This window comes from Cnephaeus nilssonii (assembly GCF_951640355.1).
Source record: "Cnephaeus nilssonii genome assembly, chromosome: 9".
NCBI lineage: Eukaryota > Metazoa > Chordata > Mammalia > Chiroptera > Vespertilionidae > Cnephaeus > Cnephaeus nilssonii.
The window spans coordinates 34,082,421-34,107,517 of record NC_137080.1 but is presented as its reverse complement, the minus strand read 5'-3'; the positions used below and the strand labels follow the sequence as shown (position 1 = coordinate 34,107,517).

Sequence of the window (25,097 nt, the reverse complement as noted above, 5' to 3'; positions counted from 1 at the left end):
TATTCTGTCATATTTATTGATATGAAATATCTATCTACCTATCTACCATCTATCTATTGGATATTACATTGTTTAACTATATTCAACAGAATATTCAGAATAAAAATGTAAATGATAAATACTTATATATTACTATTTAAAGGAATCTATGAAAGGCTTTATCCTGTGTAAATGTGCTTAAGAGGAAAGGTAACTTTTATTATATTAGGATATATTTGATTTACTGTTATAAGGCATGTAAAATGCAACACTTATTTTAAAACTTTCCTCAGTAATATTAAATCATATTTATGACAAAAACATCATTATTAGGAAAGGAAAGATTGGAATTTAGCATCTTTTTATAGGGTATATTGATTCATGTTTGTTCCACAAACTTTCAGATATGTTCAGATTATGAGTACTGTGTTATATATTATTTGCTTCTATTCTTGTCAAATGTTGTGACATGACTATCTGAAAATTCCACATAGAACTGTATTTGGTGAGAAAGGGAAGGCAATTTTCCATAGCTTTCCTTCCTTTTCCTTAAAAAAAAAAAATCAGAGTATAGTATATATTCTCATTTTTTTTGTGTTCCATCTCATACTTTTAATTCCCCACTAAAAATGTAAATATATATATTTAAAATTAACTCTATCCTTAATGGAGAAATAAAAAAAGCAGTGACAAAATTTTGTGGGCTAGCAAATAATTCATTCTTATTTTTATTTTCTATCTTTTTTTCCTGCAAATAAAAGACAAATGTGTGACTTATGTACAGACATTTACTTGTCTGCCCTTTTACTGGTACTTGAAAAAACAAAGCAAGGAAAGGATGGAAATTAAATATTAGCATTGTTTTCTAACTTGGACTTTTACTAAGCAAGTAAAGAACATACTAAAACATTTATGATAGTATGATAACGTTATTATGATCTTTTGCTTTACCTGAAAGTTTTGGGCTGTGACAATTCTTTTGCTAAAAATTTTTTCTTGAAACTTAAAACTTAAAAAACCAACCAAATAAAAACCTTCAGTTTAATAACTGAGGTAAAAATCAGGAGATCAATTAGTTTGTTAAATGTATATGTTTAGATAATATATTTGAAAATACTAAGTGGCTACTAAATCTGGAAACACAGGCAAAAATATAATGAATAATTTATTGGTATTCTATTGCATATATATGATAAATTAATATTATCTATGTTTCCAGACTTTATGGCCATTCTCAAATCATTTTATCTCATTGTCTCAAGTGTATGTATTTGAAAATGATATTTATGTGCCTGAGCATGAGAGCAAGGCAAATGAATGCATATATTAAACAGCTATATAAAGTACCAGAAGAAAGGAAAAACATTTTTCATTCTGAATAATATGTTCTGAGTTGCTTTGAACTTATCCTAGAATGAATAATTGCATAAGGCCATTTGTATGTATTTTTAAAATTTTTCATTTCAGTGTGAAAAGTGGCTAAATAATTTAATGTCATAGGGATGGCTCGCTCATCTTGCATTATATATAGATTTAAATAAATGTATGACACATGTGTGTATGCATGTATAAATATTTGTAGATTTTTTTTCCTTGAGCAGTTAAGAAATTATGCTTTGTTTGCTACACAATGAACTTAGTATGATATCTATTTTTACTAAGCTTACTATCCTGTTGGAGATACTTAAACATATATCAATGGTAAATAATAATACAAGTTATGGCCCCAGCTGGTTTGGCTCAGTGGATAGAGTGTTGGCCTGTGGACTGAAGGGTCCCAAGTTAGATTCTGGTCAAGGGCACATGCCCTGGTTGCAGATCCCCCATGGGGTGCGTGCAGAAGGCAGCCGATCAATGATTCTCTCTCATCATTGATGTTTCTATGTCTCTCCTTCTTACTCTCTGAAATCAACAAAAATATATTTTAAAAAAACACCTTAAAATAACAACAACCCCAAAACAAACAAAAATACAAGTTATGGCAGGAGGCAACCCCGTCAGGAGCTGGTCTAGAATCTCAAAAGCAAAGATCTCTGGGTCTGTTCTTGTTTTCCAGGCCCAGGAAGGGCTGCTCTGGTGGGCTCCACAGGGAACTGATGTAAGATCAGTTTGCTATCAGAGTACACATGTCCAGCCAGCTACCCCTGTTTTGAGAACTACAGGTTAATTGTAACTGTTTTAAGACAGCATCCCTAAATCGGGAAATTCCATCTACTTAGATCATTTGTCACTTCGTTTGTTACTAGCAAAGTAACGGGTTGTCTTCTGAAAGTTTTTGCTACATATTCCTCAGTTTTAATTCAGGACATTCACTATAAATTATCTCATCATAATATTTCCCATTTCCTTGAGGTCTATTTCAGATCCTTGTTTTTCTTTTAATCTAGAGGCCAAGGTATACAGATCATAAAATCTAGAAAATATCAAAGGTCATGAAGTAATCACCAAAGGTTAATCAATATGCAATATAGAGTTCTTATCATGTGTCTGTGCCTAAGGCGAATGAATCAACCTAAGTGGATTTAACTCTGTAAATCTATATCACAAACTATGCCATGGATAGTTTATGAAAGGTCATGGATGACCCTTTCCCTTAGCACTTTATTAGGGTCTTCTCTAATCTCAATAGTTGATCCCAAATAATCCACAGATATTGGCCGGTGATGACCTCCCTCCTCTTCCATATTACTATTTTTCATTCTAATTGCCCAATATCAGAGTCTATGCCTTCTCCCAGCTGAATCATGAAGTATGGCCTTACCTAGCAGCTGTCCCCGCCCCCCTAGATCTGACCCAAACCTGCATGGTTATTATGACTCTTGGCCTTTTCTTATACTGTTCGTCAATATTTATAAGCACTGCATTCCATGGATAAAGCAGAGATCATGAAATTATTCCTAAGAGAGAAAAATATGGGTAGTTTTCCTACAGGCTGAAAAAGAAAGGCTCCAACTTCATGGTTCATATCCTAATATATTTCACTTTCTGTCCTATATTATGGCTGTCTTTGAACAGAATTTTCTAAAATAAGCATATCCTTCTAAGACGATTTATTTGGAGACAGATGGGGTGAAAAGTCCTAGTGTATGTATGTGTGTGTTATGAGCCACGTACAAAGAGGGCGGTGGGCAGGTAGCTGTGCATGGATCCACACCCTTCCCCTTGTACACATCTCTCTTAAACATTACATTCTCTTTTTCATTTTATTCCTGGATATCAGAACTCTGGGACATTTTCTCCGAGCAGAGATTGCGGGCGATGGAGTAGCATCGTACCATACCTCAGTTAAAGAGGAAAATTTGATGTCTGGACATGTGTAGTCTTGTGGAAAGGAACCTATTTCACTCATAGACAAGAGCAGTAGTATGGCTAGCAATATTTCCCCAGAGATGGTCTGATTTAAAAAAAAAAATCAATATCAACTCTTGACACATTTTCATTTACATCAGCGCATGGCTTTCAGTCAGGGCACAAATCAATAGGCAGCTTTTAACACCGCCCAACTATTTCTTCCTGTTGGGCTCCGGGCAGGCCATTTGACGTTAACATACCGTGTTTCTTGGGGGAGGAAGTTGAACGTTTTTTCTTGTGACTAATCACAACAGCCTAAACTGGAGCATTAATCACATGACGTTTTCTTCATCACCACTTACAGCCAATTGACTTTTTACTTAGGGAAAGCGTTTGAAGGAGGCGACAGTTGTTCTAAGGGGGTCAAGAGTCAATGGGAAGGAGAAATATTTAGTTCAGAAACATATATAGTACGTACATGGTTTCTAAAGTTGACACCATGCCAGACAGTTCTTACAAATAGTTGCCTCATCATTTTGCAGGTAGGGTCTCACAGACAAGACGGAGAAAAAGATTTTTTAAAAATTGCCAAGAGTCATAGCATTTGGATTGAAAAGAGTTTGTGCCTTTCTATAAACTACTAGTAAAGTCATATCCTGGGTCATTAGCAGTTGACAGAGTGTTTCTCTAACTTTTGAAAGTGAATTCTTTTTCTTTTTTTTTAAGCTAGCATGACAATTCATTTAGGTCTGAGCCATGTGAGATTGGTATCCTCTGCAGTATTGGCAGTCTCACCTATGTGTAATATCTACGTCATTACTGCAGCTACTCAGATTTCTAAATAATGAGTCACATGCTTACATCATTCAGAAGCCACAAAGAGGTTATCAAGCTGAATAAGCAGAGACTCACAAAGGTTTACAACATATTTATCTAGGGCAATTCCAAAGCACAAAAATATGGAAAGGCAACCTCCTCTATTGCCTTCTATTTCTATTATCCCCAGACAGCAATGATGTCTTTTTAGAGCAGTGCTCCCCAAGGACACTGGTGTCCTCAGATACTCCATAAAAAGGGACTATGGGGTAAAATCACTTTGAGGAATGATGCATTTGGAGCTCCCATCTTGGTGATTTATAGCGCCTATGAGTATATCCAAATCTCAAAAATATCTTCAGTGAAGAAGACTGTATTTACCGTAGCATTTCCTCTCTGGTAGCATTTCCTCTCCGTTCCACAACCACTCTGGCTTAGAAGTAGTTGCACATCACCCCTTCTACCTCAGGACTCTGGTATTCCTGGAACATAAGCTAGTTCTGGAACTTCTGCATTTGGTGCTGAAATGGGAGCCGATCTATAGATCTGGAGGGGCTTGTTGCTGTTTGTCTCCTACCCCACCCCCTGCATGTTTTGAATACGACCATGATGAGTCCCCTATGCCTTAGGTACCAGGGGATAATCTTACCATGATGGAGAAGGGTGCAGACCCAGATAACTTGAACGCGGAAATAAACCTTGATGGCAGTAATTATAGCCTAGGAAACAAATGTGGGACACTCTGGCCTGAAGAGTTTACATGGTTGCCGTGTCCCCTTCTAGAACGATCAATTTATTGGATATTGAATATTGAATGCTGTGCCCAAAAGTCACACAATATAACTTTACTTCAAACTCCGTCATTAAAATTATATCATAATGGCAACATGTTGAGCTACAGCTAAGGCTCTGTAAGGAGGTTAAAATCCGGGGTGGTGAGCACACATTTCGGAAGAGCCTGCCCTTCGGAACACGAGGCTATGCCAGTGTGCTTGCCTTTCCTCCGGCGAACACAAGTTACAGGACCCAGATAAAACCCCAGATAAAAATATTTCTTGGGACTCCACACTTCCAGATGACTTCAGTTATTGTAAGGAGTTTTCAAAATAAAATTCCCATTCACCTTAAGTTAAAAACCAACATGCACTTTTTAGGAAGAGAGTGATGATATCTGAAAAAGGACCAAACAGCCATTGCCAGACCTTGGATGGCTTCCATTTCTACCCTGTTCAGTCTCAACGACTTGCCTGGATTTTAAGGCCTTTGTCTCCATCAATGTTCACTAAAGCATAATATGAAAAACTTTATGTTTTTTTTTTTAAAGGTGTGAATTTATTTTAATACTAGAGGCCTGGTGCATGAAATTCATGCACGGGTGGGGTCCCTCAGGCCTGGCTGGTGATCAGGGCCAATCAGGTTCCCTGCCTCCCCGCCTCCCCGCCTCCTCCTTCCCTTGCCGCCCGTGTCCACCACCACCCACCCCCGGTTCCCTGTCCCAGCCCAGGGCCTGGTCCCGATTGGGTGATCGGGGCCTGTCGGCTGGGGGGAGGGGCCAACTGCCACTGCGGTGGGCCAATTGAGGGGACCTAGGAGGTTGTCCACTGGCCCCCCAGGAGGGAGCTGGCCCTCGGACCCCCTGGGAAAGGGGCCGCGTCTGCCGCCACCCACCTCTGGTTCCCCATCCCAGCCCGGGGGCCCGGCCCCAATTGGGGCCTGCTGGCTTGGGGGAGGGACTGGGAGGTTGGCTGGCAGGCCCCATCAGCGATCGGTGCCTGCGGGCTGGGGGAAGCTCCTGCATTGAGCGTCTGTCCCCTGGTGGTCAGTGCGCATCACAGCGACTGGTCGTTTCATTGTAATAGTTGCTTAGGCTTTTATATATATAGATGGATTGTAATTATATAAGAAGCATACCAATCAACCTCTGATTTTATGAGTATTACTTTTGTAGGGTGAGGATTAAATAGACACACATATACACAAAAGGTGAGTTGATTTATGGAAAATAATATTAAGTAAAGAATAGTGTAGGTGGTATGGAGTAGCTCATAGAAGGTTATTGCAAAGGGCTCATGTTGAGGACCACAGCTCCACACCACAGTGCCTAGTCGACTCGGAAACAATCAGTAATTCATTACTTGTTGGTTGACTATATTCTTTAAAAATTTTTTTGTTTATGTGGGTTATATTTATTGATCTTTGCCATATTCCATGTTAAAAGTGAGAACATTGAAATATTTATTTAAAAAACCAAACATACCCATTATATGTCAGCACAAACAACATCACTTGATGAAAAGTAACTATACTTTTCAAAATATATTATTTAAAAAAATATATATTTTATTGATTTTTTTACAGAGAAGAAGGGGGAGGGATAGAGAGTTAGAAACATCGATCAGCTGCCTCCTGCACACCCCCCTACTGGGGATGTACCCTAACCAAGGTACATGTCCTTGACTGGAATTGAACCTGGGACCCTTCAGCCCGCAGGCCGATGCTCTATCCACTGAGCCAAACCGATCAGAGCTCAAAATATATTCTTACCGTCTTAGTGCTGTTATTTGCAAAGCACTGCTACATATTGTATCCCTTTTGATATTTAAAATATCCTGACATTCAAAGGGGAGAAAATGATTAAACCACAGAGATTTTTATAAGTTATAAAAATCCTTTGACAAGCAAGTGACACAGTTTGGGACTTAACTCAGTTCCTCTGATGTTTAGTCTGTGTGGTGTATTTGGAAAAAATACCAGCTAGAAAACTACATGCACTCAGATTTGCAAACAGACACTTCTTCCCTTTCACCACTGTTGACTAATTATGAGTTAAAGTTACATCTGGAGAGATACAAACACACACTCATCATCTCCTTTTCTGAGCATAAGTAAATGTTTAAGTCAGTGGTGGTTGGAATATGGAGTCCAGGTGCCCCATAGCCATTTTACTCTTTGCATTTTTTCCATCTAGGTTGTTTTAAGCTCTTCCAGAACTGGTCCTAGTTTCCTCGTCTCTCTTGAACATCAAAGAATCCTACACTTGACCTCATCTTAACAGCCACTCTCAGTGCTACTTAGAGCTGATTTTATTCTGGCACTTCACTTGATTTTGTTCAGTTAACTGATAGTCATGAAATATGCAGGCGTTAGTCTTGAAAAGTTAATGTAGCTTCCCCAAAGGCTGACCTGACTTTTTTACACTTCTTTAGAAAGTTTTGAAGAACTAAGATGTGGAACCAAATGCAAAAGAAAAAGAAAAGAAAAAAAGAAAACAACAAATAATACCACCCCCCCCCAAAAAAAGACAAAACCCCCAAAAAACCAGGCAACCAAAAAACCCCAAACAACAAATAAAAAAAACAACAACATCTTTTGTTTCAAGTTATCCAAAATTAAGGGTATGTCACAAGATCCACTTCTGTGGCTTTGAATATCCTCCTCCTCAATTCAGTCTTAATTAAAACCTCAGTTTTTGCCACCCTTTGTCCATTCACTTAAAACTTTGGCAGATTTTTGCCCTGGCTGGTATGGCTCTGTTGGTTGGAGCATCATCCTGTACACCAAAAGGTGGATTTAATTCCGGTCAGGGAACATACTCAAATTGTGGGTTCAATCCCTGGTTGGGCATGTGTGGGAGGCAACCGTTTGATGTTTCTCTCTCACATTAATGTTTCTCCACCTGTCTCTCTCTTCCCCCCTTTCCTCTCTCTAAATTAATAAAACACACACACACACACACACACACACACACACACACACACAACAAACAAACTAACAAAACAAACAAAAAATCTTTGACAGATTTTCAACAAGTGTGCTCTGGGATACCTGCCCATCTTCACAATTTCTAAGAGGTATGGCTCAGTGGTTGAGTGTTGAGCTATGAACCATGGTTTGATTACCCATCAGGGTACATGCCTCAGTTTTGATCCCCAGTATGGGGTGTACAGGAGGCAGCTGATCAATGATTTTCTCCCTCTCCATTCCTCTCTCTAAAATCGATAAAAACATATTTTTAAAAAATCCATAGAAAAAGAAAAAAGTTTGTGCTAATAACCTGGTGATTTTTTTTTATGGCCTCCTAGTTAAGTGTGAAAGACTCTCATAGCTATAAACAGTGGCTACATTATGTTGAGGTGATTTTGAGATCAATAGGACAATTGTGAATGAAAACTTTTGCTTAGTACATGGAAAAATACATTAGGAAAAAGAAGGCAGCAGCTCAAATGTCTTTGGATAGCTTTAGGAGAGTTGAAAAAGCCACATGATCTCTCAAAAGTCCTCCTAAATTTTACGCCAAAGACATTTTAGTAAAATTTTAACTAAAGCACATTTGAACTTTAGCTTACCACATAGTAGAGTGGGATTGCTTGGCATTGTGAAGTATGACTTTCACTTCCTTAAGTGATTAGTAATTAGTTCACTGGTTCTGGTCAGTACAAAGGGCAGCATAATTTTACTGTTTTGTCTGATCAAAGTTTACATTTGTATTTTTGCTATTGTGATATAATATAGATTATATTTTGTATTTATATTTATTTGATCAGGAAATATAACCACAATATCATCTTCCCCCTGTGGAGAAATACTGTTGTCAGCTTAGAAATAATTTTCAAGAATAAAATTTGCTGAAAAGTGCAGACTTCTTTTTCTTTCAGTCACTACTGTCACTGTAAGATGAACACTACTAGTATATCTGCTGTGATAACTAGCTGATACAGGTCTTAAATTCATAAACAGCTCAGGTAGTTTTCTATGTCAATAAATATTTCTATACACTAATGCACACCTCTCCTTCTATGGACACATCTCATGTTCTACAATTAGAATACTTTTAGAAAATATTTGTTTTTTTGTCTCACAAAACTACTTAGTGAGATCAAGTTAACATTGCATAGAAGATACAGATCATGAAATAGGTTGCACACATGTTCTTTCATAGATGGGCTCTCCTCTGTGGCACTAGCAAAATTTACATTGATTAACCAGTAGCTGTAATGTTGTTTTGATCTGAATGTAACAAATCAATTTAACTTATCACTCTAACTTTTCTTGACTTTGGGGTGTTTAGGGTAAGTAGATATTATATTGCCTGTGGGAAAACACTGTGCTTATAATTAAGCTAAGGAGGTAGTTTCATTAAAAAAAAGAAGAAAATAGGACAAAGTTTTAAGGATAATGGGATTCCCAGAAATGCAAGAGCTGTCCTTACTTGAATTAAATAAATTGCATTATCATCCATCAGATGACTAATCTAAGAGTAGCCATCTCTCGGTTAAATAGACCTATCAAATGAAATGATAAAATACCATCATTTAGAAGAGAGATAACAAATTAAGAAATACTATTAACAAAAAAACGCTGTGTAGAGTCAGCCCTCCATAAACTTTCCCTGAACTGAATAAACAAAAAAGACTTACATAAAAGAACTCACCCTTCCCTACTCATAATATGTTCTATTTGTATTTTTCTATAAATAAAAGTATAGTAAAAACTACATATAATGGTCATATATCCATATTTTTAACATACTGTCTATAAATACCTCTTTTATGCAGTCCATAAAAATGATGTCCTGATTTGTGACAACTACAGATAAAATGATTGCCCAGAAGACGTGGCAAATAGTATGGAAGAATAATTAGGGTGGAATTGAAAGTTTACTTTTGACAAAAACTCCTTGCTAGTTTAGAGCTGAAGCTTATACCTGAATACAGTTTAAGTCTATCCATGAATTCACTTGTTCACAGTAATTATGAAATGTCAGGTACAATGTAAAAGTTGAACATGAAAACAAGGAAGGTTGTTATGTATTTTACCAAATCTTACTTTCTGTTACTGGTGCTAAAATTGAAAGACCAGCAGATGGCATATTAAAAATTATTCCATGAAACTCATCTCAGAAATGGCAAAAAAAATATTGTTACAAATTATATTGAGAAGTAATGGAAAGCAAATAGAGTTTATAACCTTTCCCAATGCCCAAATTACTGACTAAAATTGAGTAAGAAATTAAGAAGGAAACACCATGTTTTCCTGGCTATTTTTCCCTCTTATGGGTTTTATTTATTATTTTAATATATTTTTATTGATTTCAGAGAGGAAGGGAGAGGGAGAGAGATGGAGACATCAATGATGAGAGAGAATCATTGATTGGCTGCTTCCTGCATGCATCCCACTGGGGATCAAGCCCGCAACCCGGGCATGTGCTCTGACTAGGAATTGAACCATGACCTTCTGGTTCATAGGTCAATGCTCAACCACTGAGCCATGCTGACTGGGCTCTTCTCATGGGTTTTAATTCCTCCCTTTTTGAGAAGAAAAAATGGAAAAACATAAAAAAAATACATCATGACCAACTGGGGTTTATCCTGAGGGTGAAAGATTGGTGTAACATTTGAAAATCAAATAATATAGTTCACCATAGTGATAAACTTAAAAAGTAAAACAATTTATAAGATTATCTCAATAAATGCTATAAATCATTTGACAAAATCCAATATCCATTTCTGATGAAAACCTCAGCAAATGAGGAAATGAAGGGATTTTTTTCAATCTGATAAAATTCATCTATAAAAATCCTATATCACCAATGATGAAAAATTTAATGCTTTCCCCCTAAAATCAAGAACAAGACAAGGATATCCTTCCATTTATTATTGGGTCTGTTCTCACCACTTCTATTCATCATTGTATTGGAAGGTCTAGCCATTCTAATAAGGCAAGAAAAAGAAAAGGCAAATTGAAAAGGTAGAGGTAAAACTGTCTTTATTCGCAGGTGACATGACTATCTATAAAGACAGATTGATGAAATTCATAAAAATGCTACTAGAAAAGTGAGGTTGCTGAATACAAGTTAAATATATAAAAACCTATTTTATTTCTATATACTAGCAATAAGCATTATGAAATTTAATGCCATTGCAATATCATAAACATATGGTATATTTAGGAAATAAATTTGACAAAAGATATGCAAACCTGCACACCAAAAACTACAGAACATTTCTGAAACAAATTAATGAAGACCCAATAATAAATGGAAGGATATACCTTGTTCATAGGTTGGAAAGTCCAATATTGTCAAGCTGCCAATTCTCCTTAAATTGATTTATAAATGTAATCCCAATTGAAATTCCAGTACACTTTTTTGGGGTAAAAATTGCCAAGGGCATTCTAAAATTCATATAGAAATTTAAAGGACCTACAACAACTGAAGCCAATTTGAAAAATAAGAACAAAGTTAGACTAATACTATCAGATTTCAAGATGTATTATAAAGCTATATTAATTAATACAGTGTGGCATTGGTATAAGGATGGCAAATAGATCAATGGAACAGAAGAGAGTTCAGAAATAAACCCATATATACAATACACACACACACACACACACACACACACACACACACACACACACTAGAGGCCTGATGCACGAAGATTCGTGCAAGAATGGGCCTTCCTTCCCCTGGCTGCCGGCACCGCCTTTGCTCCGTCCGGAGCCACCTTTCCACCTTCCCACACTGCCCAGAGGCCTGGAGCAGCTGGGGCAGTGCAGAATGCCTGCATCATCGCCATGGCAATGACACAAGTGTCCCACCCTGCCCCAGGCCACTCGGTGCCTGCATATGCAAATTAACTCACCATCTTTGTTGGGTTAATTTGCATATTCACTCCTGATTGGCTTGGTGTCACGAAGGTACAGTCAATTTACATCTTACTCTTATTAGTGTGTATACACACACACACACACACACACACACACACACACAGAAATGCTTTTGAAAAACTGCTTTTTGGAGCTGAGATGCAATAAATCAATAACTGGCATAAAGGGATTACAAAAAAGCATGATGACTTGTTTTTGGGGCAGGAGGGTGGTGGTTTCACAGGTATATACATGTTCAAACTTATCAAATTGTACACTTAATATATTGAAGTTTATTGTATATCAATTCTACCTCAATAGCTGTTAAAAATGTGTACAGCATTTCTCTACTTCTCTCCTAAAAGAAGTAACCCTTGCATCTATTAGAAGTTTAGTGGAAGGTGATTGCTTATAGGTATGGTACTTATTATTTTTTTACACCAAGAGACAAAACTGCTGACCATTAATGTCCCCCCTTGCTGGTAGCTGGGCTGGGTTGAGGTGGAGTGGGGAGTTGAGGCATGCATCAATTATTCACTAAATCTATAAATAAAACATGTTTTTCAGCATGACTCTGTGCCCAGGAGCAGGCAGGTTCTGTAGGGATGCGATTTAATTTTTCCTTACAGACGTTATACTGTTAAATGTTAAAACTAATCAACAGAGACCATTTGACTTGAGAACAGTGGTACTAACCCCAGGCCAAAAGGAAGTTAGAGATGAGCAGTGTGTGGAGCTCAGGGTCAAAGAAGTCTCTGTGGAAAAGATGGGCTTCACAGGAGGTTTAGGAGATTATAAAGTTGAAAGAAAGAAGAAAAGAGGGATATGAGAGTGTGAACAAAGGGTGTGATATGGGATGAGACGTGTGAGGCTATTAGATGTGTCATGGAAATAATCACATGAATTTTTCAAAAGTTGCAACTTGTATTTGCATATTCCATAATGTAGTGTGTCTATTATTTCAGTAACATGTTTAAAACATGTATAGTTCACTAGTTTCTCACTAGTTAAAACAAACACCTGTTTCTAAATTCTCTTCAAAAGGCACAGGCAAATCCTTATTTTCTAATAATATTGTTGCAATAATTGCATTTAATTAATTACTAACCTCAGAACACATAATATACCATTCCATTAATTCCCTAATTTTATTCAATAGACTTCTCATCCAATTCATATTCACCCTCAAACTATAGAGAGCATAGAGATCTGGCCTCTTGTTTTCAGTAAGCTGTCATTTTGTACTGCTTTGGAATAAAGTACGACATGCATGGACTTGGAAGAAAAAAACGAGATTTTAATAATGTGACTAGAAACTATGCCCTTCTCAGACAATTTTGTACTGGTTTCCATAGAGCAGAACTAATTCAATGCTTTCTGGGCATAGTACGCTAGAGAGAAATCTTTCAATGAGCGTTGCAATGAGATGACCCATATTTGTATTGCAAAATAAAGCATGAAACAGTTTTAAGTTCAAAATAGAAATATCCTTAGCAAATTGGATACAAAATGTTCCCTAGGTACCATGGAAGGCATCCCAAATAACTGCCACATTGTAGTGGAAGCAGTTATACATAATTTTCTAAGTCATTTCCTAGTCCCTAAAGAGAAAGGCTACCTCCTCCCATAGAGCGTCAGTCTTCTGCGTCAATCTATGGCCTCTGCTTTTCTGGGCGATAGAAATGCCTCTCTGCATACTGCTCTCCCTACCCCACCTGCTCTGCTCTCCCTACCCCACCTGCTCTGCTCTCCCTACCCCACCTGCTCTGCTCTCCCTACCGCACCTGCTCTGCTCTCCCTACCGCACCTGCTCTGCTCTCCCTACCCCACCTGCTCTGCTCTCCCTACCCCACCTGCTCTGCTCTCCCTACCGCACCTGCTCTGCTCTCCCTACCCCACCTGCTCTGCTCTCCCTACCGCACCTGCTCTGCTCTCCCTACCGCACCTGCTCTGCTCTCCCTACCGCACCTGCTCTGCTCTCCCTACCCCACCTGCTCTGCTCTCCCTAACCCACCTGCTCTGCTCTCTTTACCCCACCTGCTCTGCTCTCCCTACCGCACCTGCTCTGCTCTCCCTACCCCACCTGCTCTGCTCTCCCTACCGCACCTGCTCTGCTCTCCCTACCCCACCTGCTCTGCTCTCCCTACCGCACCTGCTCTGCTCTCCCTACCCCACCTGCTCTGCTCTCCCTACCGCACCTGCTCTGCTCTCCCTACCCCACCTGCTCTGCTCTCCCTACCCCACCTGCTCTGCTCTCCCTACTCCCACCTGCTCTGCTCTCCCTACTCCCACCTCGCTGAGGCTGGAGGAGGGGCCAGAGACAGAATGGGAAACTGGGTTTACTTTTCAAGATGGATAAACTGCACTTATTATTATTTTTTTTTAAATCAAGCACCCTGGAATCTTACTATCTCCTTGGGGCAATACTAGGTGCCTAACTTACTTTAGAGGAAAATAACTTTTTATTAGTTTCTTTGGGTAATTCAGTTTTAAAATTCAGAAACCTTGCCATTTCCAATAACCCTAACCTCTGAAATCCCATTAAAAAATATTTTTATTAATTTCAGAGAAGAAGGGAGAGGGATAGAAACGTCAATTATGAGAGAGAATCATTGATCAGTTGCCTCCTGCATGCCCCACACTGGGGATTGAGCCCGCAACCTGGGCATATGCACTTGACAGGGAATCAAACCATGACCTCCTGGTTCATAGGTCCACACTCAACCACTGAGCTACTCTGGCCGGGCCAAAATCACATTTTTACTAAATCTCCTGCCCTCTCACCATCGCCTCCTGTTCTTCCAGCTTGCTGATTCACCATGCCAGAAGTTTCCTGAACTCATTGACATCATGACTGGATATTATTAATTCGTGGATATCTTTGGGGAATTGTTATATTTCCTAATACTGGATCAGTCTGCTGTGGCTCTGTAACATCATAGACTAGGTGGATTAAGCAACAGAAATTTCCCTTGTAACCATCCTTCTCACACACTCGCACTTTATTCACAGCTTGGATTCTACGGGTTAGTTTTATAACCATTCCTTGAAAACACTCAAGTTTCTCAATCCCCTTCCTTCATTTTATTATACTTTACCTGGTAAAACTCCAATCACGGTGTATGCTATGGATTGAATTGTATCCCCTCCAAATTCATACATTGATGCTCTAACCCCCAATGTGACTCTTTGGGGACCGAGTCTATGAGGAGGTAAGGTTAAATGACATCATAAGGGAGGGACCCTGATCTCATAGAATTAGTGTCCTTATAGGAAAAGACATCAGAGAGCACTCCCCTCACCCCCAGTTGCCATGTAAATGACACCGGGAGAAGGAAGCCAACTGCAAACCAGGAAGGGAATTCTCATCCGAAACCGACCACGCAGGCACCCTGACCTCCAACTTCCAGCTTGCAGACTGTGAGAAAAGAAATTTCTGTTGTTTAAGCCACCCAGTCTGTGATATTTTATTATGGCAGCCAGAGCAGACTGATACAGTATTAGGCAAAATAATGACTCCCCAAAGATGTCTGCAACCTCATCCCCCAAAGTGTGAATATGTGAGGTGATATGACAAAGGGGAATTAAAGCTGCAGATGGAATTAATGTTGCTAATTAGTGGGCCTGGGCATGGGGATTATCCTGTATTCTCTGGTGGGCCTGAGGTGATCACATGGGAGGAGGGAGAAGCAGAGGAGCGACATGAGAAGGACCTGGCCAGAGTTGCTGGCTTTGAAGATGCGAGGGAGAAATGAGCCAAGAAATGCACTTGAGATGCTGGAAAAGGCAAAGATTCTTCCCCAGAGTCTCCTAAAGGAATGCTGACATCCTGAATTCAGCCCACTGAGACCCATTTTTAAATTCCGACTTCCAGCAATGTCAGATAAGAACTTTGTGTTGTTTAAAGCCACTAAATTTGTGGTGTTATAGCAGCAATAGCAAACTAATGCCCACGGTTAAACCCAACTATCTACTTACTCTATGCCTGCACCCACAGAGCCAACCACTGGAAAATTCACAAACATGCTAACTGACCTCATTTCAAATACGATGACATCAAAACTGACCTCTTGACATTTCAGGACAATCTTATCACCACACTTTTCTATAAATTTACTTTCTCGCTCTCCAAGATGATTATTTCACAACTTTTCTTTCCTCAAATCGCCACACTGCCTTTCCTCAATTTATTCTCAGTTTGTACTTGTTTCTTCATAGCAAAAGATAATTATAAATAGTTGGGAAATACAGCATCTTCTCACCATTTCCCTAATCTGTTTCCATTGTTACATATATATTCTGTTTTTCACATGTTGTAGTGGATGAACTGTCTATGAGCCAATTGAAAGCCAATCTGTTCCATTGAGCCCTGAATCCCATCCCTCTAAACCAATGGTTCTCAACCTTCCTAATGCTGCGACCCTTTAATACAGTTCCTCATGATGTGGTGACTCCCAACCATAAAATTATTTTCATTGCTACTTCATAACTGTAATTTTGCTACTGTTATGAATCGTAATGTAAATATCTGTGTTTTCTGATGGTCTTAGGCAACCTGTGGGTCGCGACCCACAGGTTGAGAACTGCTGCTGTAGAGCCTAAGACCATCGGAAAACACAGATATTTACATTACGATTCATAACAGTAGCAAAATTAGTTATGAAGTAGCAATGAAAATAATTTTATGGTTGGGAGTCACCACAACATGAGGAACTGTATTAAAGGATTGCGGCATTAGGAAGGTTGAGAACCACTACTCTAGACTAAACATGTCAAACTCAAAGGCTAACACGGGCCAAATAAATGAGACATGTGGCCCATGGGCCGCGAGTTTGACATGCTTGCTCTAGACTTTTCAGGGGCCTCCTTAATGACAGTGACATTTACGCAGTAGCTCAGGCAAAATATGTAGAAGTCTTAATTCCACCTTTCCCTCACATGCCATAACCACATGCACAAGTAATTTCTGCATGCACTGAGTTTAATGACTTCTCTCATCTGTACTGGGACAACTTAGTCCAGTTCCCCCTTCTTCTCTCACTCGGATGATGCAACAGCTTTCCTGTCTTCACTTTCTATTCCTCTATGGCCTTAGTGTTTTTTTTCTAAAGTGAAATTCAATTTAACTATTTTCATACTTATAATCAAATTCCCCCTCTTTTAAGAAGGCTTCATTGACTCTATCCAAGCAAACCAGAAGTTGTTCTTAATCATAAAAAACTTTCTTCATAGCCTATATCAATACCCAGACTCTCATTTATTCATTCATTCATTCATTCCTTTATTCATTTATTGTCTGTGTGCCCCCATCAGAATGCATGCATGGCATAGATTGCCAATGAATTTTTATGAAAACTCTTATATACTAAATTTTACTCCAGAGTTAACTTGGTTGAAGCAAGATTTGGGCAAGTCACAATGTTTTTCATGGCATCATTGACTTGTGCTTGGATGTTGTATGAAAATAGCATTCCTGTACCTCCTGCCACTTTTGGCCAAAGTGGACATCATCTGGCTGGGCAGCAGCACCCTTCATTGTCTTCTTTCTACATTGATTCTGTGATAGGACTAATGACAGTAGTAACTCAAATGAGCAGCTTATAGTGCACTGAGAGCACCTGTATTTTAATATTTGTTCTGCCATCACAGTGACAGACTCTGGGCTGTCTCTGCATTTGTTGCTCATGCATTGCTTTGATTTCTCAGATTAGAATGGGATAACCTTCATGGTGGAAACAATTATAATTCTTTAAATTACTACCACACCAAGTATGTAGCAGCTTTTTTATGAATAAATAGTATGATTCATTGATGGAGCAGGAATATTGCTTACCTTCCTAGGCATTTCCTCTCCTCTATGCCTAACATCATATCCACATTTTACCTTATACATCATGCTGTAATTTTTAAGTATTAGCCATGATCAGGGGAATAATCATTCCCATTTCTTATTTACAGAGAGAATGTTATTGGTTTCCTTTATGGTGATGGCATAAACTCTTCAGAGCCTTTCAACAGAGGTTTAGCTGTTGAAAATCCAATGAGACCCCATAATAAAGGGGTCTCCCACAGCACGAACTGCCAAAACAGTAATGCTGCAAGGCTTCAGTATGTCATGCGGCATTATACAACAAAGTCACAGAGTTTCTAACTCAGAAAACTGCTCTTTTACAATTACATGCAGGTAATAGGTCTGTTTGGTTACTATACATGTTTTTTTTTTCTGATTGGTATAAAATTTATGCTTTGATTTTTCTTGACTAAATTAATCATAGTATAAAGATAAAGTGATGTTATTAAGGAGATGACAAAAAACTAGAGAAAAAGCTATAGATAGTTGTTTTTTTTTAAAAAAATCTATTGACTAGTTGTTTTGTTGTAATTTAGACTCAACCATAGGAAAACATACTTTTTGTGTTAAAAGGTTATGTGAAGGTAAAAGTCACTCATTCATTTATTCATTCATTCAGCAAAGCATCTTGGCTATTATCCTTGTAAGCTTTATAAATGCAAGGACTGTGTCTGTATAGTTCAGTATCACTTCTCCAGTTAGCTACACTGCCTGCCCCAAAGTCAAATGCATAAATGCTATGTTAGATGCAAAATATCACTAATTACTCACTGACAAACTATGTAGTTCAACAACCTATGTAAGAATACATTTTAATTTTTACCTCCCAAATATTTCTCTCTCACATGAAAAATATATGAAAATAACACATGAATGTTAGAGTGGTTAATAGTGGTTGAGGAGTGTTTCATTTCCCTGAAGATGATTTATTTAAAACCCTGATTTTCTAAATAGATGGAAAAGTCTTTCATAGACAAATTTAGAACAAGAATTAATGGAATTTATTTGAAGATGGGGTTGAAGTGTGTGCAGTAAGTATATATAACAAGAAGATGGCAGTCTTAGAACCCATTGGTGGAATCATACTATTCTCTTAGAAAGCTTAACAATCTCTATTAGCTGGGTTTCATTTTGCTGTTAAGAAAAGAGTAATGTCATACATCAATCTTGGCACTGATATGATATTAACCTCTTATAGAAGGAGAAATCGAGGCATAGATACCAGGTTGATACCTATTGTCTCTAAAACCCTATTCTTTCCCTTATACCACAATTCTACAAATGCAAAAAGCATAATGTAACTGGCTATGACCTTTCCTCACATTATTTCAAAAGTTCAAAGAAATGCTAAATAAAATCAGAAGTTAAGCTATTTGAAGCAAGTTTTCCTCTCCTTTTATTTCTTGTTTGAAATTCTGTGTAGCATTGAAGCAGGCTCCTGTGATTGAAGGTGGCAAATGATAGATAGGGTTCAATAGAGTTCTGTGGTGAAGGGTAAGTATTTTAGTGTGTCCGTGACCTGATCCAAAGGCTATTTCTAGCAGTTTGTCATTTAGTTCAGAGAAGGTTAGTGAGGTCATGTTGATATATGATCTTTTATGCTCTGAATTTATCACTGCAGTGAACTGGCCCTACAATTCTCATTAACAATGAACAGTTATCTTTTGATAACTAAAGAATGAAATAAAACAACTGCTTTGCTTTATTCTCCAAACTGCAATATAAAGAAAAGTTAAAACTTTAAGTTTAAATTATTTAACTAGAGACATTTAGGGCATCTTGATTTTTACCCGTAGAAGTAAAAATAGCTTGCACGTTCTCAGAAGAAAACCAAATAAGATTGCATGGATGGGATTGCCGGTGAGAAGTGTCTAAACATTAGCATCACCATGATAAATACTCAGGTCTAGTATGGAGAAGGAGATTACCTTTAAAATGTTCTGGCATCTTTGTACACTTTACAGAAGGAATAGAATTCTCTACAGAAAGAAAATGCCAAAGAAATGGGAAGGCATTATGGGATGAGAGGAAAAACTCCAGCCTAGGAATTAGGAAACTGGGTTATAGTTTCTGATTTGCCCAGGTGTGAGCTAAATGACATGTAGCAAAGAGCAGAACCGCTCCCTATCTTGGTTCTTGCTTGGATTTAACTAACAACCTCCTTGCAGGTTTCTGAGTCCTCCCAAGACCCCAAATTCCTCTGCCCCACAGCCAGACTTTCTATGTTGTGCAGATTCATCAGCAGCTCCAACAGCATTAAGAATAAAGTTAGCTCTGGTCAGTAGCTCAGTGGTTAATGTCAGCCTTCGCACTGAAGGATCGTGGGTTCGATTCTGGCCAAGGGCATGTACCTCGGTTGCGCACTCCATCCCTGGCTCCTGTCAGGGTGCATGGGGGAGGCAACAAAACGATGTGTCTCTCTCACCTAAATGTTTTTCTCTCTCTGTCTTTCCCTCTCTCTTCCATTTTCTGTAAAAAAGAAAAAAATCAATGGGAAGAATATCCTTGGATGAGGATTAACAGCAAGAAAAAGTTAAAATTTCTTAGCAGGCTATACCAGGTCTTTGAAGGTCTAAACCTTGCTGGCCTGTCTAGCCCATCTCCCTCTGCTTTCCACCTCCTTCCTAATCTGCTTACCAAGCAGAGCTCTTTGTGCTTCTGCTCTAATAACGGAACTCCATTCCCCACCATTGACCCAACTAACTCTTACCTCAATGGCTGCCTCTTCTTAAAAGTTTTCTTAACCTTTCCTTCTGGGTTTGGTACCGACCTTTGTTATATTACAGCATTTACTGGATTATAGTAATCCATTTACTTATCTGTTCTCCCCCTCCCTCCATCCATCAGACTAGAGCTTGTAGGCAAGTGGTAGTAAATGAATGCATAATGAGTGAATGAAAATTAACTCTCTTTATTCTTCTTTATTCATTTGGTGGGGGGAGATGGAGTTGAGTTATTGGCTAATACCTTTATTAAGAAATCAAGTCATCATTTTTACTGGGAGTTATAAATATCTCCCCCCTCCCATTCTGGCTGATTGCTCTGGTGAAAAATAACTGATTAACTGAATTAATTTTAATTCATTAGAATACTAAAATTAATCTTGAAGGAACAGTTCCTTTTACTTCTTAAGCAAAAGATCCTGAATTTGGCTTTGATAAGTACTTTTCTGCTTGTTTCTTCAACCAATTTTCCACTTTTGTACCCTATCTTGGTTTTATCTGGTCATGGGGTTTCTAGCCAGGAAGCAGAGAGGCAGCCTGGAACAAACAGTGGAACGAAAGATTACTCCTTGCACAATCAGAAAATCTAGGGTTGAGCTTGTCATTTCTTAATGTGACAACTTTGGGCAACATACTGAATCTTTTCAACCTTGAAGTCTCCTCTCTGTAAATTTCAATGATGCCCATTTTACAGAGTTATGCTAAGGCCCACGTAAGATCATACATGCCGTGAAAGCACTTTGCAAACATTAAATGCTAAACAAATGAAATGACATATACTCTAACTCTAAACTTAAAGCACAGTATTATTTATAACCAGCTCCCCAATCTAACTTTTTTCTAGAGATTCCACACCAGGCAAAAAAGGACTAATTTGAATTTTATCTGCTCTCCCAAGTGGTTAGGACAGAAAGCAGAAAAATGCCCAAAGAAAGGAGGACGATCAGTACATCAAACAGCCCAGATATAATCCACAACAGAGATACCTGACTCTGCCTAATTAGGAATTCAGGCATAGACTTCTTTACCCTATAGAACAACCCCTTGCCTCAGACATTTCTCTCCCTGGGTAGATATTCGCCTCTAGGAGGAGCACTGGGAATTCAGAGCACATCAAATGTCTCCACAGTGTCTCATATTCTGAAAATGCTCTTGTAATCAATTCTATATATTATGCCTCACAAGGACTAGAGAAGTATGTTAATATTATCCTTGGACCAGAAAAGAGAGACAGCTAGCACTTAAGTGATTTGCCTCAGGTTATAGAGGGAATTAATGACGATATTAACATTCACAGGGCCTTCTCTCTGTGGCAAGGAGAACTCCTTTATTCCTCTAGTTGTGGGTTTTCTGTATTATGATCAGATTTACAAATCTTTAAGGCAGGTACCTTGAAGTACCATTAAGGGTCTGAGGGGACAAGTATAAATTTTTGCTGGTTTAGCCGGTCCTACATGTCATAGGAGGTAGGTGCAATTTTCAGTGGGAAAAAGTAATGTATAGAAATAAGTTGATCCATAGTTAGGCAGGAAATAAAAAGAAGAAACAAGAGGCAAATCTGAGTTTTGTCTACTGATTCTCAAACTGTTGACTTCTTAAGGATTGGCTTAACTGTGTTAAAAACAATCTGTATATAATAAAGCAATTGCATGGGGTTATTCCCATTATTTATCATGATCTTGACTACTGGTTCCCATTTTCTATTTGAGAGTATATGGTTAATACAGTAAGTGGACTTGAAATTTTAAAATACGGAAGTAAATCTGAGCACCCTCAGGTGAGACAGGGCTCATGATCAGAATGAATTGGCAGAAAGGTAGCTGTCTCAGGCATTAATTGCTTCACCAGTTATTTTTGGTTTTTCTTATATACAGGTTGTAGGAGGGTACTGCCTCATCCCCCTTTAAGACAGGCATGGCATAGGACTTGCTCTGGCCATTAAAGTATGAGCAAAAATGACACACCTCGCTTCTAGTGAAAACTTTAAGAGCTAGTGTGAGACATGCCATAGACCTTGCCCCTCTGTCATAGTGTTTAGTGTTTGGCTGTGTTCCAGAGAGTAGCCGGTCTATTGACTTGGTACTGAACCGAGGCCAAACAGAACAGAGGAACACACAATCCATGGTGGATATGAAGTCTGACAGAGAAAAAACAATTTTAAACCACTTAGATTTGTGGGTTGTTTGTAATCAAAGCATAATATACAGAATGGAGCACAAGTGGACTTATAGTTATGAGTATGAGAAACACAGTTTATTCTTGTATTACTACTTATTACTTATTGTATTAGTTTCCACATGAAAAACTGTAAACTTACTTTTGCCCACCATGTACACTGTCCTGATACAGTTAACCTTATTCACAAGGAGCAGCTACACTGAAGGGAATGAGAGATTAGAAAAACACGTTGTACATATTGAGTGGATATCCACAAACCTGAAGGGGAAAGTAGAACACAAAGTACCTGAGGGAAAGTAAGCAGAGCAGTAGAAAACTGACTTCATGTGGATGTATCAGCCACATGCTTTCCTCACACAGGTGGTTAAGACTCACGGTGATCAGACCACCACTCAGAGACTTTATCCTTTTGAGATGTCAGAAATTTTGTCCTGATGAAATGGAAGAAGCTGATACATTTTTGACTCATCCAGGAAATAAAATGATCTTTCAAAAGCAACACTGTGATTTTTTCAAAAGCTGGGGAGGCAGTGATGGGAACTGCAAATTGGAATTGCATTGGCTCAATAAGGAAGAACTGCTTAATTCTAAGGAAGTAATGGGAAACATGGGAGAATAAATAGCTACTAAAGTGGGGAACACTGGGCATAAAAATGTACTCCAGCTTTCAGAGAAGTGAATACAAAAGATTTAGAGAAAAGATATATATGATACTGAAATAACAAAGTCTAAAAGGAATGGGAAATCTGGCAAGATCTATTATATCACACTAGAGGCCCGGTGCACGAATTCGTGCATGGGTGGGGTCCCTCTTGGTGGCCTGCAGGGATTGGGCCGAAATCCACAGTCCAATGCCACTTGCAGCTTCTACCTGCCACTCCTGCTCATCCTGGCCCCACTGTGCCTGCCACAGGCTTGCGCCCATTCAGTCCCGATTGGATGAGGCTTGTGCTGCCGCAGCAGCACTCGCCAGCTATGAGCTCTGTGTTTGGCACCCTCCCAAGGGGAGTGGCCTGCGGGATCTGGCTGAAACCGTCTCTCCGACATCCCCGGAGGGGTCCTGGATTGCAAGAGGGCAAAGGCCAGGCTGAGGGACCCCACCGGTGCACAATGAGGCCAGAGAGGGACCACAGGAGGGCTCCAGGGCATGTCCAGCCCATCTCACTCAGTCCCGATCAGCCGGACCCCAGCAGCAAACTAACCTACCAGTTGGAGCATCTGCCCCTTGGTGGTCAGTGCACGTCATAGCAAGTGGTTGAGCATCCTTAGCATATCATTAGCATATTATGCTTTGATTGGTTGTTCAGTTGTTCTGCCGTTCAGTCTATTTGCATATTACCGTTTTATTATATAGGATTATGATAGAGTCAGAATAATCCTGATGAGCTCCCAGTCCTTGCAGGGCGATCCATTAATGTATTTGACAAATATTTAATAGGCAACTACTAGGAGTTAGAAATTGTGCTAAAACACTGGGGGGCCCAAAGAGGATATAGTTCCTGCCCTCAAGGTGCTTACAATAAAGTGAAACAAACATAATAAACCAACAAGCCCCCAGCTAGCATTTATTAAACACTTAGTACTTGTTAGTGATTATGAGAGGATCCTTACATATCCTCTCCCCGCTAATTTTTACAAGCCTTCTGTGTAAGGGTACATTGTCCTTTTTTAAAAACAGGAGACACTGAAGCTCAGAGAGATCAATTTGGCCCTACACTCAGATAATAACTGACTAAACTAAAACTTGAAATCAATTTTTCTGTGATTTCAACATTTGTATTCTTTCAAACATACCTTGATGCCTTTCATATCTAACTCTAAGATTACATGGGACTACTATTTTACATTTTTGAAATATTAATTTAATGTGCATGTGTGTGAGAGTGCATGCATGTTTGTGTGCTTTCAGCAAACAATGGATTTAATCGCACAGGAAAAAACTGCTTTTTTATGGGATTACATTTTGGTTACTATTTTCAGTTAAACTGGAAGATGAGTTTAGAAACTCATGGGACATTAATGATTTATAAGCCATATTTCAAGAATCTTTCTAGTAAGTCATGTACAAAATACTAAGTTGCTTTTCAGTATAGTCCAGAAACATATTTAATACAAAAAAGTATACTCAGATAAAATAACAAAATCTTCTGTAAAATGACAAGCAATGGTCAAACTGGTTTTTCTAATTTATAGCTGAGGGTAGATATTCTCTTCTTTTAAGAGCTTCTAGTTCTTTTCCTTCAGGACTTGAATTCCAAGAATTAAAAAGGGCGGTTTTGCATGTTTTTGTTTTTTTTCCTTTCATAAGTCCCAGTAATGTACACCTATAATTGGAGCAAAACTTGGCATCTGAGACTACAACTCACCATTTACTACAAGCCAAACGGCTAAATTGATTTTAGCATTCTGGAAGAAAAATTGTACCTCCGGTGCTGAATTGCTTCCCTATGAACGCCGAGCCAAATATTAATGTAGATTTGAAAGGAAACAAAAAGCGTTCAAACTCTAATGTTCCTCAGGCTTATAAATTGGAATTCAGGCCCTTTAAATGGAGTTGGATTTCTTGAAGCAAAACTACTCTTATTATTTTTGTATTGCTGCTCTGACCCATGGTT

At 38.7% G+C, this 25,097-nt stretch overlaps 1 protein-coding gene across 1 annotated transcript in view; it reads right to left on the bottom strand.

Moving 5' to 3' along the window:
* HS3ST5 (heparan sulfate-glucosamine 3-sulfotransferase 5) overlaps nt 1–25,097 on the bottom strand; it is a 238,389-nt gene that overhangs the window by 29,782 nt on the left and 183,510 nt on the right. The gene's annotated exons all lie outside the window — the stretch shown is intronic.